At 32.8% G+C, this 14,917-nt stretch overlaps 1 protein-coding gene across 4 annotated transcripts in view; it reads left to right on the top strand.

Moving 5' to 3' along the window:
• LOC111045617 (elongation of very long chain fatty acids protein AAEL008004) overlaps positions 1–14,917 on the top strand; it is a 158,395-nt gene that overhangs the window by 14,309 nt on the left and 129,169 nt on the right. For 3 of the 4 annotated variants that reach the window (XM_039440150.1, XM_039440158.1, XM_039440149.1), the window contains one exon: positions 8,304–8,429. The gene's annotated coding sequence lies outside the window, so the exon portion shown is untranslated. The remainder of the gene's footprint in view (positions 1–8,303; positions 8,430–14,917) is intronic. The other variant, XM_039440151.1, reaches the window with a different exon arrangement.

Here is a 14,917-nt window from a genome sequence, read left to right as displayed (position 1 = left end):
ATAAATAAATTGAATGGTATAGATTAAAAAAGCAGTCAATTTGAAGAAAAGCCTCAATTTGTACATTTTTACTTTGCCCTATTACCATAGGTAAGGAAAGTATTCCTTTCCGAAAAAATTAAGGTACCCCAATTTCTAAATTTCTTCTATACGTTTCAAGGTACCCTGAGTCCAAAAAAGTGGTTTTTGGGTATTGGTCTGTATGTGTGTGTGTGTGTGTGTGTGTGTGGTGTGTGTGTGTGTGTGTGTGTATGAGTGTATGTGCGTCTGTGTACACAATATCTCATCTCCCAATTAACGGAATGACTTGAAATTTGGAACTTAAGGTCCTTTCAATATAAGGATCCGACACGATCAATTTCGATCAAATGCAATTCAAGATGACGGCTGAAATGGCGAAAATGTTGTCAAAAACAGGGGTTTTCGCGATTTTCTCGAAAACGGCTCTAACGATTTTGATCAAATTCATACCTAAAATAGTTATTGATAAGCTCTATCAACTGCCACAAGTCCCTTATCTGTAAAAATTTCAGGAGCTCCGCCCCATCTATGCAAAGTTTGATTTTAGATTCCCAATTATCAGGCTTCAGATACAATTTAAACAAAAAAATTCATGTGGAATATATTGGGCATGGAAATCTCTACAAGTAATGTTCAGTAACATTTTCACCTAAATTTGAAAATAAGCTCGAAATTCGAAATTTGATTATTCAATTGCAAACTGTTGGAAACTATTGATTCTATTAAATGATTCACTATGGAGAGATAGCAGGCCTCGTGTGTCTCCAGCGTTATTGTCCTGTCACCAGCTGGCTCAGATCGTTCAATAGATGCGTGTGAACACTAGCCTCAGGTGATCAATTTTGATAACGGCAAGGAAAGTTGTGTGAGTGCGCCACACCAGATTTTTGAGAAATAAATGGGAATTTGAATATTCATTGAGATAGAAATATAGAATAGAGAAATATAGCTTAGAGAAATTATAGAAACATATAGCTTATGCTATCTTTCCTCTATGATAATAGGCATTGAGAGTATTCAGTACGGTACTGCACCTGTACCGTAGCTTTAGATGTACATTACAGTGTATCTGATTCTGATAGAGCTTTAGATTTTAGCCGTGGGCCTGATTGGTAAAAGAGGGGACAAATCGATTATCGCGTAATGTGTTGGACGTATTTTTACAAAAAAAAATATGAGCTGTTCCAAAGTACAGTAGAATTTTTTTAAAGATCTGATATCCCAATTTTTCGGCTTTATTGTGCTTAGCTTTCATAGAATTTTATCAAAGTTGAAAAATGTGATAATGAAAATAAAAATTATTTAGGGTAGTTCTGTTTAGGGTAGTAAGGAGGTCAACATATCAAAATTCCCCACCCCTACCCATTGTGCTAAGGGGGTGGGGGGTGGTTCAAAGGTACCATTTTTTGGTTTCTCGCATATAACACGAAAATTATGCATTTTACAGACATGACTATTCTATAAGAAATTAAAGCTTACATAATTTCCTACAATATTGACCTCACAACTTTTTCTATATCTCTTTCTTTTTTCGAGATATTCGCTCTAAAATATGTGACATTTTTGAAAAAAACCCATTTTCCTTCAATTTTTTGATATTCTTGCTCATAACTTTTTGAATATCGATGGGAAAAATCCATGCTGATCATGAGCCTATAGAGCATCAAATTCTCTTCAATTTGATGTATAATTTTACAAGTTTATGAACATCCCCACGACTGTTGTAGCAGCTTCAGTGTTGAGTGTGAGATCTTCAGTTATGCAAAAATATACGAGAATTTTTATAGAATATATAGAAAGTTATTCTTTAATCATTGAAAACTATATATTTTCTTGATGAATAGAATGTAATTGATTATTCTTGACCGAGCGAAGTGAGGTCTAAGATTCAAGTCGACGGTTTGGCATTTCTCTTAATGTTTAAATGTTTTATATGTTGCGCATTTACGGCGAAACGCGGTAATAGATTTTCATGAAATTTGACAGGTATGTTCCTTTTTTAATTGCGCGTCGACGTATATACAAGGTTTTTGGAAATTTTGCTTTTCAAGGATAATATAAAAGGAAAAAGGAGCCTCCTTCATACATTAATATTAGAGTAAAAATCAGACTATAGAACTATTCATCATAAATCAGCTGACAAGTGATTACACAGATGTGTGGAGAAGCCAGTCTATTGCTGTATTTCCTTAAGGTCTATAGTTTCAATCAGGTACTTGTGGATGAGAGAATACTGCGTGAGGTCTACTGTTCACAGAACTACTAGTATATCATCCACGATTGCTTTTTGCCTAGTAAATATTTAGCATTCCATAGTTCATATGTTTCCTTCTTCAACCTCTATGAATAGCCTCCTCCTCTCCCTCTCTGGCTTCTCCTCCATAGTCTCTACAATTCGTACCCTCCATAGTAAATGCTTGGTCCCGTCAACTACGAATTATAGAGGTTCTACTATATTGAAAAATTATGGAAAATTCACCCTCACCGCCATCGCAGTGTGAGCCTCACACTGGGGGCATCCCTCACTGCTTGTGTGACGCGTAGAAACCGGAAATTTGCTATGAAACTGGGCAAATCAACGCACGTGTAGCATGATCCGGTTTGCTGTGACGTCAATGGGGCAACCGGAAGACCTTGTGACCCCCCTGTGGGGGGGGGGGGCTCTGAAGGGTACACTAGTCACTGAGGGTCACCTGTGATAAATCTGCACATCCTCAGACAATCGGTACCATTCAAAAGTATTTTGCACATTTTGTGTTGATTGTGTTATGTAACTCCCACGATATCCTATACTTACTTATATTATACGCAATATATCTGTACATAATGTAGTACTATACAAAGTACAGTACTAGCATATGAGTATTTATCTATTTGCCAAAAACAAAATACAAAAATATAAGCTACTGCACTTAACTAAAATACATACCTAAAAATTGAGAAACTTTTAATTCGTTTAATTAGAAATAATCACGAAATGGTATTTTTATTCACAATATTATAGATAAATATTGGGGCACCGAACTTCGCTCGTTATTTTTATTTATTGATAAACAGAACACAATTCTCTAAAATAATTGTGTTTATTTTTCACAGCTGGCTATATGTCTAAGCTAATTTTCCAATCATTAAAAAATAAAAGAAAATATGGTATAAATTTCTCATATCTGTTGCTGGATTTGAAAGGGTCTGTTACACAGTTTTCAACTGTAGGCGCACATATCTCAAAAAGTAACAACTTTTTAGAATTTTGACATTTTGTTAACTTGATAGTACTGTAGCCTATCCAAATCGATAATAAACTTTGAAAATTGTCACCAGTAAAAAAGTTCACTAGTTTCCTAAAAGCTGTTGCACAGCCTTATTGTAAGTCCGTTCCTGTCTCGTTACCAACCCTCTTAATACCTATAGTAGCATAGAGTAAAGATAACTTAAAGATAGATATCTAGTTTATATTAGATACCTAGATTATTTGTTCTGATAGATAATAGCTTGAAAATGATGTGCACATGATTCTCTTCAAAATTTAGTGTACTGTAAATTAAAAATAAAGTACTGCAGTTCGTTATCTTGAAAACAAAAATATTTTCAACCACATTCTAAGATTCAAGCAACAAGTTACTTTTTAAGTGGCTTGAGCACTTTCTTGACAATCATTTATTATTTTGTGCTGTCTTCTATTAGTTTTAATCACTATAGAGTATCACTCATCTAAGATTAATGAAAATACAACTCAATAGTAGGCTAAAGCTGGGTTTACACCAAAGTTATTAACAAAATGTTAATAACTTAATCCTTGTAGATTCTATTAGATTGAACGGAACTTGTCAAACACATATGATCATCATGTGTGTGATAAGTTATATTCAATCTAATAGAATCTATAAGGATTAAGTTATTAACATTTTGTCAATAACTTTGGTGTAAACGCAGCTTTAGTTGTATATAGAGTAAAGAAAACTATATAAGATTATTTCTGTCATCTCTTCTGGTTGTATTTTTTATTGTGGCCAATTAGAGATAGTGATCTCTTCAAACTTTTGCTAAAAACTAGCATGATTTAGATGGCATCTACCCTATGACGTGGTCTACTGCAAGAAAAATACTGAGATTATTAACTGTCATGTTAATATTATAGTATGATACCATTTCTAGTGACGCAACAAGCTATCCTGCATACGTTGAAAGCAACCCTTCTATGACGTAAGCAAGAGTACTATAATAGAAGATGAAAAATACGAGTGAATTAGAAGGAGTCTAGAATGGAAATTAAAATGAGACTGACTCTACAGCATTCTTGAGAGTAGTAGGTTTGGTTGATATATTATGACCTTGAAAATGCGAGTTTGAATCGTCCCAACCTAACCTAACCTGTTTAACAGGCAAATAGGCACTCTGAGTGCGAGTGCTAAAAAGCGGATATGTGGATGGATGTGTTTCGGCTAGATTTGTTTTTTGCTTGAGCACAAATTGAAAAGCGGAAAAAATGGAGTTTAGTGATTGGTAGTTGAAGAACATAGTTTGGGTTCAAGCCGGTCAGTTACTTTCAATGGTAATTTAGTTTCCTGAATGGTACGGTAGCCTAAACCGTAGAAATGCCTAAACCGTCTAGTCAGAAATGGTTGGTTGAAATTTCTGTTGTTGTAGGCTGTGTATTGGAGAAGAGTTTGGAAGGTATAAATGTCAAATACCGAAATACCTTCCAAACTACTCATGTGAAGAAAATATATATGATTTTTCTTTTGGAATTTGAAAAGTATAGACCCATCTATATTGGAATAAACTTTGAAATTGGGATGAAAAGAAGTTTTGGACTATAGTCTGTTTCTTTGTCCTTAAGTTGATTGTAAATGATAAATAAATAAATTATAATTTAAATTCTACTGGGATATTCATTTTAAGATTCAACTTACTTCAATCAATCAATTCATTTATTTCACAAACAAACATTAAAGAAAATAACAAAGAAAGATATAAAATTGTGAAATAAAACTTTATGATGCTGTTTGATGCTTTGATTTTTCACTTATAGTTAATAATAATGATAAATAAATTTATTTCCTTTAAAAAAATACAAACAAGCAATTAAAAACATAAAAAGTACAAAATATCTAAAATACAATACAATAGGTCTATAAAAAAATATGGAATTTAATTCTATTGGAAATTAACCTACTCAACTATGGGGAAACCCATGTACTAGAGTAGGTGTTAATAGTAGTAATAGATTCTGGGTGGGGGTGGAAACTGCAAATACGTTGGGTAAGTGAGCTCACATATTGTATGAGATTATGTTTTCTATAAATAATGTCTTCCAGTTGAAATAATCCAGTTCTTAGCGGCAGTTTTGAATCCTCTTAGGTTTTCTATTGTCTTGATTTGTGCAGGAGAAATGAAATGAATTGAAAAATGATACACGTGAAGATACAAATAATTATTTATTTAAAAAAATATATATATGCGTATGGCATGAGGGAAGAAAACAAACATAAATAACATTATTTACACTTTATGAAGTGCTGTCATAATAATAATTGACCGAGCGAAGTGAGGTCTAAGATTCAAGTCGACGGTTTGGCATTTCTCTTCATGTTTGAATGTTCGAATGTTAAAATGTTGCGCATTTACGGCGAAACGCGTTAATAGATTTTCATGAAATTTGACAGGTATGTTCCTTTTTAAATTGCGCGTCGACGTATATACAACGTTTTTGGAAATTTTGCATTTCAAGGATAATATAAAAGGAAAAAGGAGCCTCCTTCATACGTCAATATAAGAGTAAAAATCAGACTATAGAATTATTCATCATAAATCAGCTGTCGAGTTGTCTATAAATTGCATGCCATGACGAATGCAATTCAATATCTCAAAGTAACTTGGTAAAAAATTCACAGCTGTGTAGATTATAAATTACATGCCTCATTGAATGCAATTTTTATTCACTATTAAAAATGATGCAAAGAACTTATAACAGCTCGTCTGGGCGCTTGGTTTTCTCGCGCTAAATTCCGGAAAGCGTTATATGATAATTAAATCTTGTGTAAGCATGATCTGATCAAATAAATAGTTAGTGTATCAGTGTGGATGTGCTTTTGGTTTGGGACGTCGTTATAACTGCGCGAGGTCTACTGTTCACAGAACTACTAGTAATAATAAAATCAAACAATATTATGAGAATGTTATGCTTGCCAGTCAAATGGCTCTGTCAAAATTTAAAAAACATAGAAAAATAGTTATTGGGTTCAAGTACCCTGCACAAAAAATCAAACTCCATTTTTCAAATGTCAACCTCCAGGTCACTCAGCCACTCTATAGCTTCTCTGGTTAGAGTAAGGAGGCCCACAGCCCCTGTTGGAAATCTGTACATTGGACATTCATTTGTTATATGTTGAAGAGTTTGAACTTGACCGCAATTACAATTCTCAGAATCTGCAACACCCCATCTATACATGGATGCTTTCGCCCTGCTGCAACCAGTCCTAATCCTAATGAGCCTGACCCATAATTTTCTAGGGAGAGAGAAACCTATTGGAGAGGCTGTCACATTTACTGTGTCTCCAATTTCATTTATTAAAATGGAATATTGATTGAACATTGGTATAGCTCAATATAGATAATCAATATCAAATCCACACTTATAATTGAAAAATCTGGTGTGGCGCACTCACACAACTTTCCTTGCCGTTATGAAAATTTATCACCTGACGCTAGTGTTCACGCGCATCTCAAGTCTACTATTCAAAGATCCAAGCCAGCTGGTGACAGGACAATAACGCTGGAGACACACGAAGTCTGCTATCTCTTCATAGTGAATGATTCAATAGAATCAACAGTTGCCAACAGTTTGCAATTGAAAGAATAACATTTTCTCGAATTTCGAGCTTATTTCAAATTTAAGGTTAAAATGTTACCAAACATTGATTGTAGAGATTTTCATGCTCAATCTTTTCCACGTGGATTTTTTTGTTTATATTGTATCTGAAGCCTGATAATTGGGAATCTTAAATCAAACTTTGCATAGATGGGGCGGAGCTCCTGGAGATATGGGACTTGTGGCAGTTGTTAGAGCTTATCAATGACTATTTTAGGTATAAATTTGATCAAAATCGTTGGGGCCATTTTCGAGAAAATCGTGAAAAACCCTGTTTGTGACAACATTTTTGCCATTTTAGCCGCCATCTTGAATTGCTTTAGGTCGAAAGTGTTCGTGTCGGATCCTTATATAGTAAGGACCTTAAGTTCCAAATTTCAAGTCATTACGTTAATTTGGAGATGAGATATCGTGTATACACACACACACACACACACACACACACACAACACACACACACACACACACACACACAACACACACACACACACACATATATATATATATATAATATATATATATATATATATATAATATATATATATATATATACAGACCAATACCCAAAAACCACTTTTTTGGACTTAGGGGACCTTGAAACGTATAGAAATTTAGAAATTTGGGTACCTTAATTTTTTCGGAAAGCAATACTTTCCTTACCTATGGTAATAGGGCAAGGAATGTAAAAATGATACACGTGAAGATACCAATAATTATTTATTTAAATGAAATATTGATTGAACATTGATATAGCTCAATATAGATAATCAATATCAAATATTGATATAGTTCTAATAGCACTTAGCCTAATAGCACTAGTATAACTAGTCCCATTATCACTTATGAGAATAATATTCTCACTGCAGCAGACACGTTCACTATGATATTATCATACTCTACGTTTATATACATCCAATAGTGTCGTGCCAAGCATGGTGTGGCGTCACCCTCAAGCTAGGTTTACACCAAAGTTATAAACAAAATGTTAACATAATCCTTATAGATTCTATTAGATTGAACGGAACTTGACAACTACATATATTCATCATGTGTGTGATTAGATATGTTCAATCTAATAGAATCTATAAGGATTAAGCTATTAAAATGTTGTTATTAACTTTGGTGTAAACGCAGCTTAAAGCTTTTCTTTTTAGAAAGAAAACATCTAATTCTTGACCATGAGCATGTGAGTAAACATTTTTTCATTAAAATATTGACTTTGATCGATGTCCATATTATAGACCAAAATTTATTGGCAAGGGCAAAGAATATATTACGAGTATAAATTATATGTATGAACATAGTTATCATTCTTCATTATTCCAGAACATTTTAGTTATGAAACCCACATTTTCTAGATTTTTTTTCTCTTTCAAGTGTAATAATCTGGAAATATTTCTTTGTGTTCCAGGTGTTGTGAGATTGTTGAGGATGGCTTCTACTGGGAATTATATGGTGTTAATAAACTCCATAGCAGCTACTCCATATTTTGCGGTTAATTTTTTGCTGCTCTGATAGCCAGCTTCTTTTATATAAGGTAAACAATCCATCCAACTTCTTTTCATCCAGTCCTAGATTTAATTTATTGTTTGTATTATATTTATGTAAAAATATGGTAATATTTATTGTAATGTATTGTATTATAAACAGATTCTGAAATTAGTTTTCCCATAGTAGACCATTTGACCTCATTTTCTTTGGAACTCCTTCAGGTCTAAGCAATTTGTCCTTTCCTGTTTTTTTTTTAATTGAAATTGAAATTTTATTTGCCAAATAATTTTACAGACATTTCTACAATCAAAAAATAATAACAGTAATAAAGTTAACAAAAGTACAAAATTTTAGAATTATACTAAATTATATAATTTAGATAATTTTTCTGATCATCTATATCCTTTTTTACTTTTCTTTCCCTACCTACTACCATAAGTAAGGAAAGTATTGCTTTCCAAAAAATGAAAGTACCCCAATTTCAAGTTTTCTATACGTTTCAAGGTTCCCCGAGTCCCATAACAAGACTACTAGCAAATTCATTATTATTCATAAATACGATGAATAATTTAGAATATGAATTGCTTTGTTATTCTATGACAGAGTAATATGAAATGGGTCAATGAACCGAAAATGGTTGAATTTCATCTGATTTCCTCAATTATTATCTATGCGAGTTATTTTCCCAATGTGGGTAAGATTCTAATCTTTCAAAATTGTTTTTATCGAAAAAATTGTGTTTTTTTCAGGTTGAACTTGTTTAAAATTTAATCCATCGTGGGAAAATCACTAGATTCAATGCGAGGGCCTTATCTTTCAAATCTCTCCTATTTTTCTTCTTATCCTTCTCTTTCGCCTCCTTCTTTATCTCATCTTCCTTACCCTTTCGTTCATCATCAGCCTCCTTCTCCTCTTTCGTATCTTCTTCTTAATTTTCTCTTTTATTTCTCATTTGAGTACCATTTTCCTTTCTTATTCTTACTCCTTATTCTTCTCATTATCCTTCTTTTTCTCATCCTCCTTTTTCAACTTCTACTTCTCCTCCTCCTTCTACGTTTTCTTATTTTTTTCAGTACTTGAAGGTAACCTGTGCTTTGCACTGGGGAAAATTTTGTGTTGTAAAATGCAATTCCCTTATCTCCGGGGAACATAGAAAAATGGAATCATTATTTATAATTTTGTCAAAATTAGGTGGATTATCTTCATCAGAGTTGAAAATTTGCAGCAAAAAAGTTTTTGGTCTCGAACCCTCTAACTTTCATTTATTATTCGAGCTAGCTGTCAATTAAGCTACGGAATCACTTGAGGATAGATAAAGATAAAGATATTTATTAAGCCATAAACAATACAAGAAAGTACAGGCCAAGTCAATATTTACAATAATTTAAAAAGTCAAAAGACAATATTTACAATAAATTGTAAAACAATACACAAAATCTATAAAAAGATATCACAAAAACTTAACATATATCGTCAGAATAATTCAAAATAGCTTAAGAATGTCATATGAATAATAAATGTTATATGTAATATGAAAATAGCTTAAGAATGTCATATGAATAAGCATGTCACAGCCAGCAATCCAACCACGTGTAATAAATACTACAGACATTATGAAATAAACAATATTTATCTATCAGTGAGGAACTCTTCCACACTATAGTACGCTTTCTCCGCAAGAAAAGTATACAGATATTTTTTAAAAGTTGCAGATGACATGGACAGAGATATAGGTACTGTAGCTTATTTAATAGTCTCAGACCATAGGTTCGAGGGTCTTTGTCGGAAAACTTCAATCTATGCTGTACAATACATGGATTGCCACTACCTCGTGTATTATAGCCATGCTCTGCAATAGCTCTGTTTGTTTGGGCTTCTATATTATTTTCGCCAACTTTGAATAACAAATTGAATGAATTTGTTTTAATTATAAAATTAAAATTAATTGATTAATAGTCTATGTCCATCCTCGGTAAATTCAGAATCGTTATCTGAATTTGCAAGTTTATCAGCTAGTTTATTAGTTCATAAGAGATAATGCGTCATTCGTGTATTTAGAGTATTTCCGTACGTGAATAAGCCAATATTTTCCTTTATAATATTATAGACTAGCTGGCCCAGCAAACCTTATTCCGCCAATTAGTTAATGCATCTCATGACAAACATTAGCTGGATGCACACCTGAGGAGGCGCGATGCGGCATTTTGCAACTTTCAAGCACTGTCCAATATTTTCCATACCAATATCTAGGCCTACTAAACTTAAAATTCAAATTTTATTTATTCAAGTAAGTTACAATACATTCTGGTTCATACAAGAATCTACAATAAATTACAGTACAACAGCTAATTATGCAACAAATTTCACATATTATGAAAACTTATTAATTAAAATGAAGATTGAATGCAACATTAGAATACTGATAATATAGTATTGTAATGTACCTACATAAATCAGCGGTGTTTCAACAATGAATAAATGATAATTTCAATGAATAAATATACACCCCACTATAAATTATATGTGTTGGGGTACTTCAAACATGCTATCAAAAAGAACCAAACGCTATTATTATTTACTCCAATCAATTATTATTGTATTATTATGCATATTTATGATGAAAACACTAATGTTTAGCTTAGTTTAGCTTAGTGTACAGCTGGTAACTTTAGATGATATTATTCATATTATTCTAATTATTAATTTTAATGGATTTTATTTATATAGATAATTTTCCAACTGAAAAATAAATAATTTACTAAAAACCAATTAATTCTCAACACCGAAGACCGCACAATAATTATTCGAATCAAAGCAATGTCTTTAGAGCATGTGAGTCTAAACTGAGGCCGCCCTGCTGGATGGTTACACACAGAACAGTCATCTTGTTTTTAGTCGGGGCGTTTAGAATAAAATACAAGCCGCAAACACTCTTGTCTACTATCTACCGACGGCTGTTGGATGACGCAATGATTGTAACAGCTGATTTTTACTTTCCTTGCCCGATTACCATAGGTAAGGAAAGTATTGCCTTCCAAAAAAAATTAAGGTACCCCAATTTCTAAATTTCTATACGTTTCAAGGTCCCCTGAGTCCAAAAAAGTGGTTTTTGGGTATTGGTGTGTGTGTGTGTGTGTGTGTGTGTGTGTGTGTGTGTGTGTGTGTGTGTGTCCTCACACTATAAGGATCCGACACGATCAATTTCGATCAAATGCAATTCAAGATGGCGGCTAAAATGGAGAAAATGTTGTCAAAAACAGGGGTTTTCACGATTTTCTCGAAAACGGCTCAAACGATTTTGATTAAATTTATAACTAGAATAGTCATTGATGAGCTCTATCAACTGTCACCAGTCCCATATCTGTAAAAATTTCAGGAGCTCCGCCCCATGTATGCAAAGTTTGATTTTAGATTCTCAATTATCAGGCTTCAGATACAATTTAAACAAACAATTTTGAGTGGAAAAGATTCAGCATGAAAATCTCTACAAGTAATGTTCAGCAACATTTCCACCTAAAATTGAAAATAAGCTCGAAATTCGAGAAAATTTGTTTATCCAATTGCAAACTGTTGGCAACTGTTGATTCTATTAAATGATTCACTATGAAGAGATAGCAGACCTCGTGTGTCTAAACAGCGTTATTACCCTGTCACCAGCTGGCTCAAATCTTTGAATAGTCGACTTGAGATGCGCGGGAGCACTAGCGTCAGGTGATCAATTTTCATAACGGCAAGGAAAGTTGTGTGAGTGCGCCATACAGATTTTTATTTCTGTGTGTGGCCAGTTCACAAATCTTCTCCCTTAAGGATTACATGTAAACTTTGAAGGACCGTATGATAGAGTCCTGAAGTTGGATTATAAATTTGGTAGGCCATAAACCTGGTCCTGAACATAACAAACACGACTAAAAAAATCATCAAATTCGGTTCACACATAAAAAAGTTATCGAATTTCAAAATTTGAGGCTCGATTTTTATTTATATAGATGGATATCTATATCATCACCTTCACTAAAGCACAGAAAGTGTTTGGATTCAATCTGCCATAGAAATAAAGAACAAATACCAAAAGCATATTAAAAGTTAGGTACTGAATAAAAGTCTGTGCTCTCTAATCTTTATTCAAATTAACCATGTTTATTCTGCATTACAAAAACGAAAAACAGAGAAAAAACCCGTACAAAAAAAGATAGTAGTTATGTTCGGTCACTGATAACTAAAGCTAGGCTTGAATAGAGTAGCACTTAGCTCTGTGACGCAAACGTTTGATAATAATTATCATCGTAATGAGAGGAAGTAGTTGGAATTCCAATAAGTGGCTGTAGATGACCTGACTTCAACAGGTATCGGATTGAGCTGGTCGGTAATTATTCGAGCATTGCTATTGGCTGCTGGTTTGACCAATTAAAATCGAGTGTCAATGAGATAGTTTGAGAGGATTGAAGAGAGGGAGAATGAGTGAGGGAAGGGGAGAGATAGAGATAGAGAGAGTGAGAGAATGAGAGAGAGAGAGAGAGAGAGAGTGTGTATGAGAGTATAGTAGAACAGTAATATAATAATCTTAGTGTGAATGAGTGTGGAGTGATCAAGAAAGATTTTCAAATTTTTGATTTAGTAGGTTTTGCCAAGTTACATACGGTACCTACTGTAGTTGTCTAGAATTATTGTTTTTGATTTATCCTTTGCAGTCGTCAAATGGATAACAATTATAGATAAATAGGTTTCTCTCAAACTATGAGATTGGATTAGATTAGATTAGATTTCTTTATCTATGTATGTTACAATATTTACTGGCTTATACACTAATTTACATTACATGACGGTAATGCTAATAAATTATTCAACGAACTTTACAGAGTATAAACAATTAATCAATGAGAATAAAGATTGAATGCAATTAGAATAACGATAATATAATAATGTGATGTAACTTCATAAATCGGCGGTGTTTCAACAAATAATTGTCGATTCTCTAAGAATGATATAAAATATCCTCCCCATTAACACACGACCGGTTGAGAGGTAGAGGTAGTGGTAGAGGTAGAGAGAGAGAGAGAGAGAGAGAGAGAGAGAGAGAGAGAGAATTATAGAGTGTGAGAAGTGATTGAGTAAGTTGGAGGGGGGAAGCGTGAGAAAGATGGAGATAGTTAGAGATTGTTTTTAGGTATGTAAAGTCTACTAATTTTTAGGAAATATACTGTTAATCCTTACATTTTTTGTGGTTGTATAGAAATACCTATTTTATGCAGTTTATTTGGGTAAGTTTTTATCAGTGATTCAGATATTGTAGCTCAGTTCAATTTTTATGATTAATGCTTTTAATCGAGTGTAATATTTTCAAATTCCCGCAGTCTATTTTCTTTGTGGATATACATAATAATATTTTTGTTAAAAAACAATTCCGGAATCAGTACATTGATGAATAATTTTTAATTATTTAGAGTTTTTTTGATGTGATTAATTGATTTTTATCTTTGTCAGTAATTTGAGGTTTCTGTTTCTCGTTTTTTTGGATTGTGGGACGCAATAAAGAAAAATTATAGAGGAAGAAGTAATAATGAAGAGTGTTTTTAGGCTTTTTACACAACGACCTTAGAATATTGCAAACAGCGGGCCTCTTTAATAGGCAAATATTTAGAATTGCGAAGTCTGAACAACATGGGGCTCATCTTCATATTCTATGTTTTTCTTCTTCTTTTTCTTCTTCTTCTTCTTCTTCTTCTTCTTCTTCTTCTTATTCTTCTCCTTCTGAGCCTTGGCCTTGACTATGTACGCTAGCAAGACCTGAGAATTCAAGAAAATAGTATTTTTTGAAATTTCATAATTGAGTCTGATTTTGGTTTTTGAACACACTTTTTTCACTTGCAATGGATGAGTTCCACAAAAGAATTTCAAATTTCTTGCTTCACAATTTCCAAATCGCGATGAATTCAAGGTTTTGATTAGAATCCCGGTAATATACCGGTAGTATATACGTATAATATGGAGTCGACAATAATTGACAGTCTAAAAAGCATTGATTGTACCGAAATTCTACTTCAATCATCAATATTGATAAAATATTATCAAAATTTTTTGTTTCGATTTCTCTATTATCTCCGTATATTTTGTATTGTATTTGTATATTCTGCTAACGATAGATTTTGGTAGAGAGTTAGTGGGGAGGATATTTTTAATATTCTTTCCGAAGAATGGACATTGATATGATGTCCAAAGCTCCGTCAATTTATGTAGATACATAACAATATAATTATCTATAGTTATTATATTACAAATTGCTTTTTCATATCATATACAGGTCAATAATAATTTTCTTAGTCTATATTATGTAAATTCATCTATAATTTTGCTGTATTGTAAGCTATTGTATATGAGTGTATAAGCCAGTATATATTGTAATCTACATAAATAAAGTACTCAATCAATCAATCAAACGACTTGGTTAAATGGTAGAGTGGACATTATTGTCCAAATTTCGCCACGTCAACAAGTAAAAAAGTCATTCTATTCTATTAATCTAGAAGTATATGACTG

This window comes from Nilaparvata lugens, chromosome 13, assembly GCF_014356525.2.
Source record: "Nilaparvata lugens isolate BPH chromosome 13, ASM1435652v1, whole genome shotgun sequence".
In the NCBI taxonomy this organism is placed as follows: Eukaryota; Metazoa; Arthropoda; class Insecta; order Hemiptera; family Delphacidae; genus Nilaparvata; species Nilaparvata lugens.
Note: the sequence above shows the minus strand (reverse complement) of the source record. Positions and strands in the feature narration are given on the sequence as shown.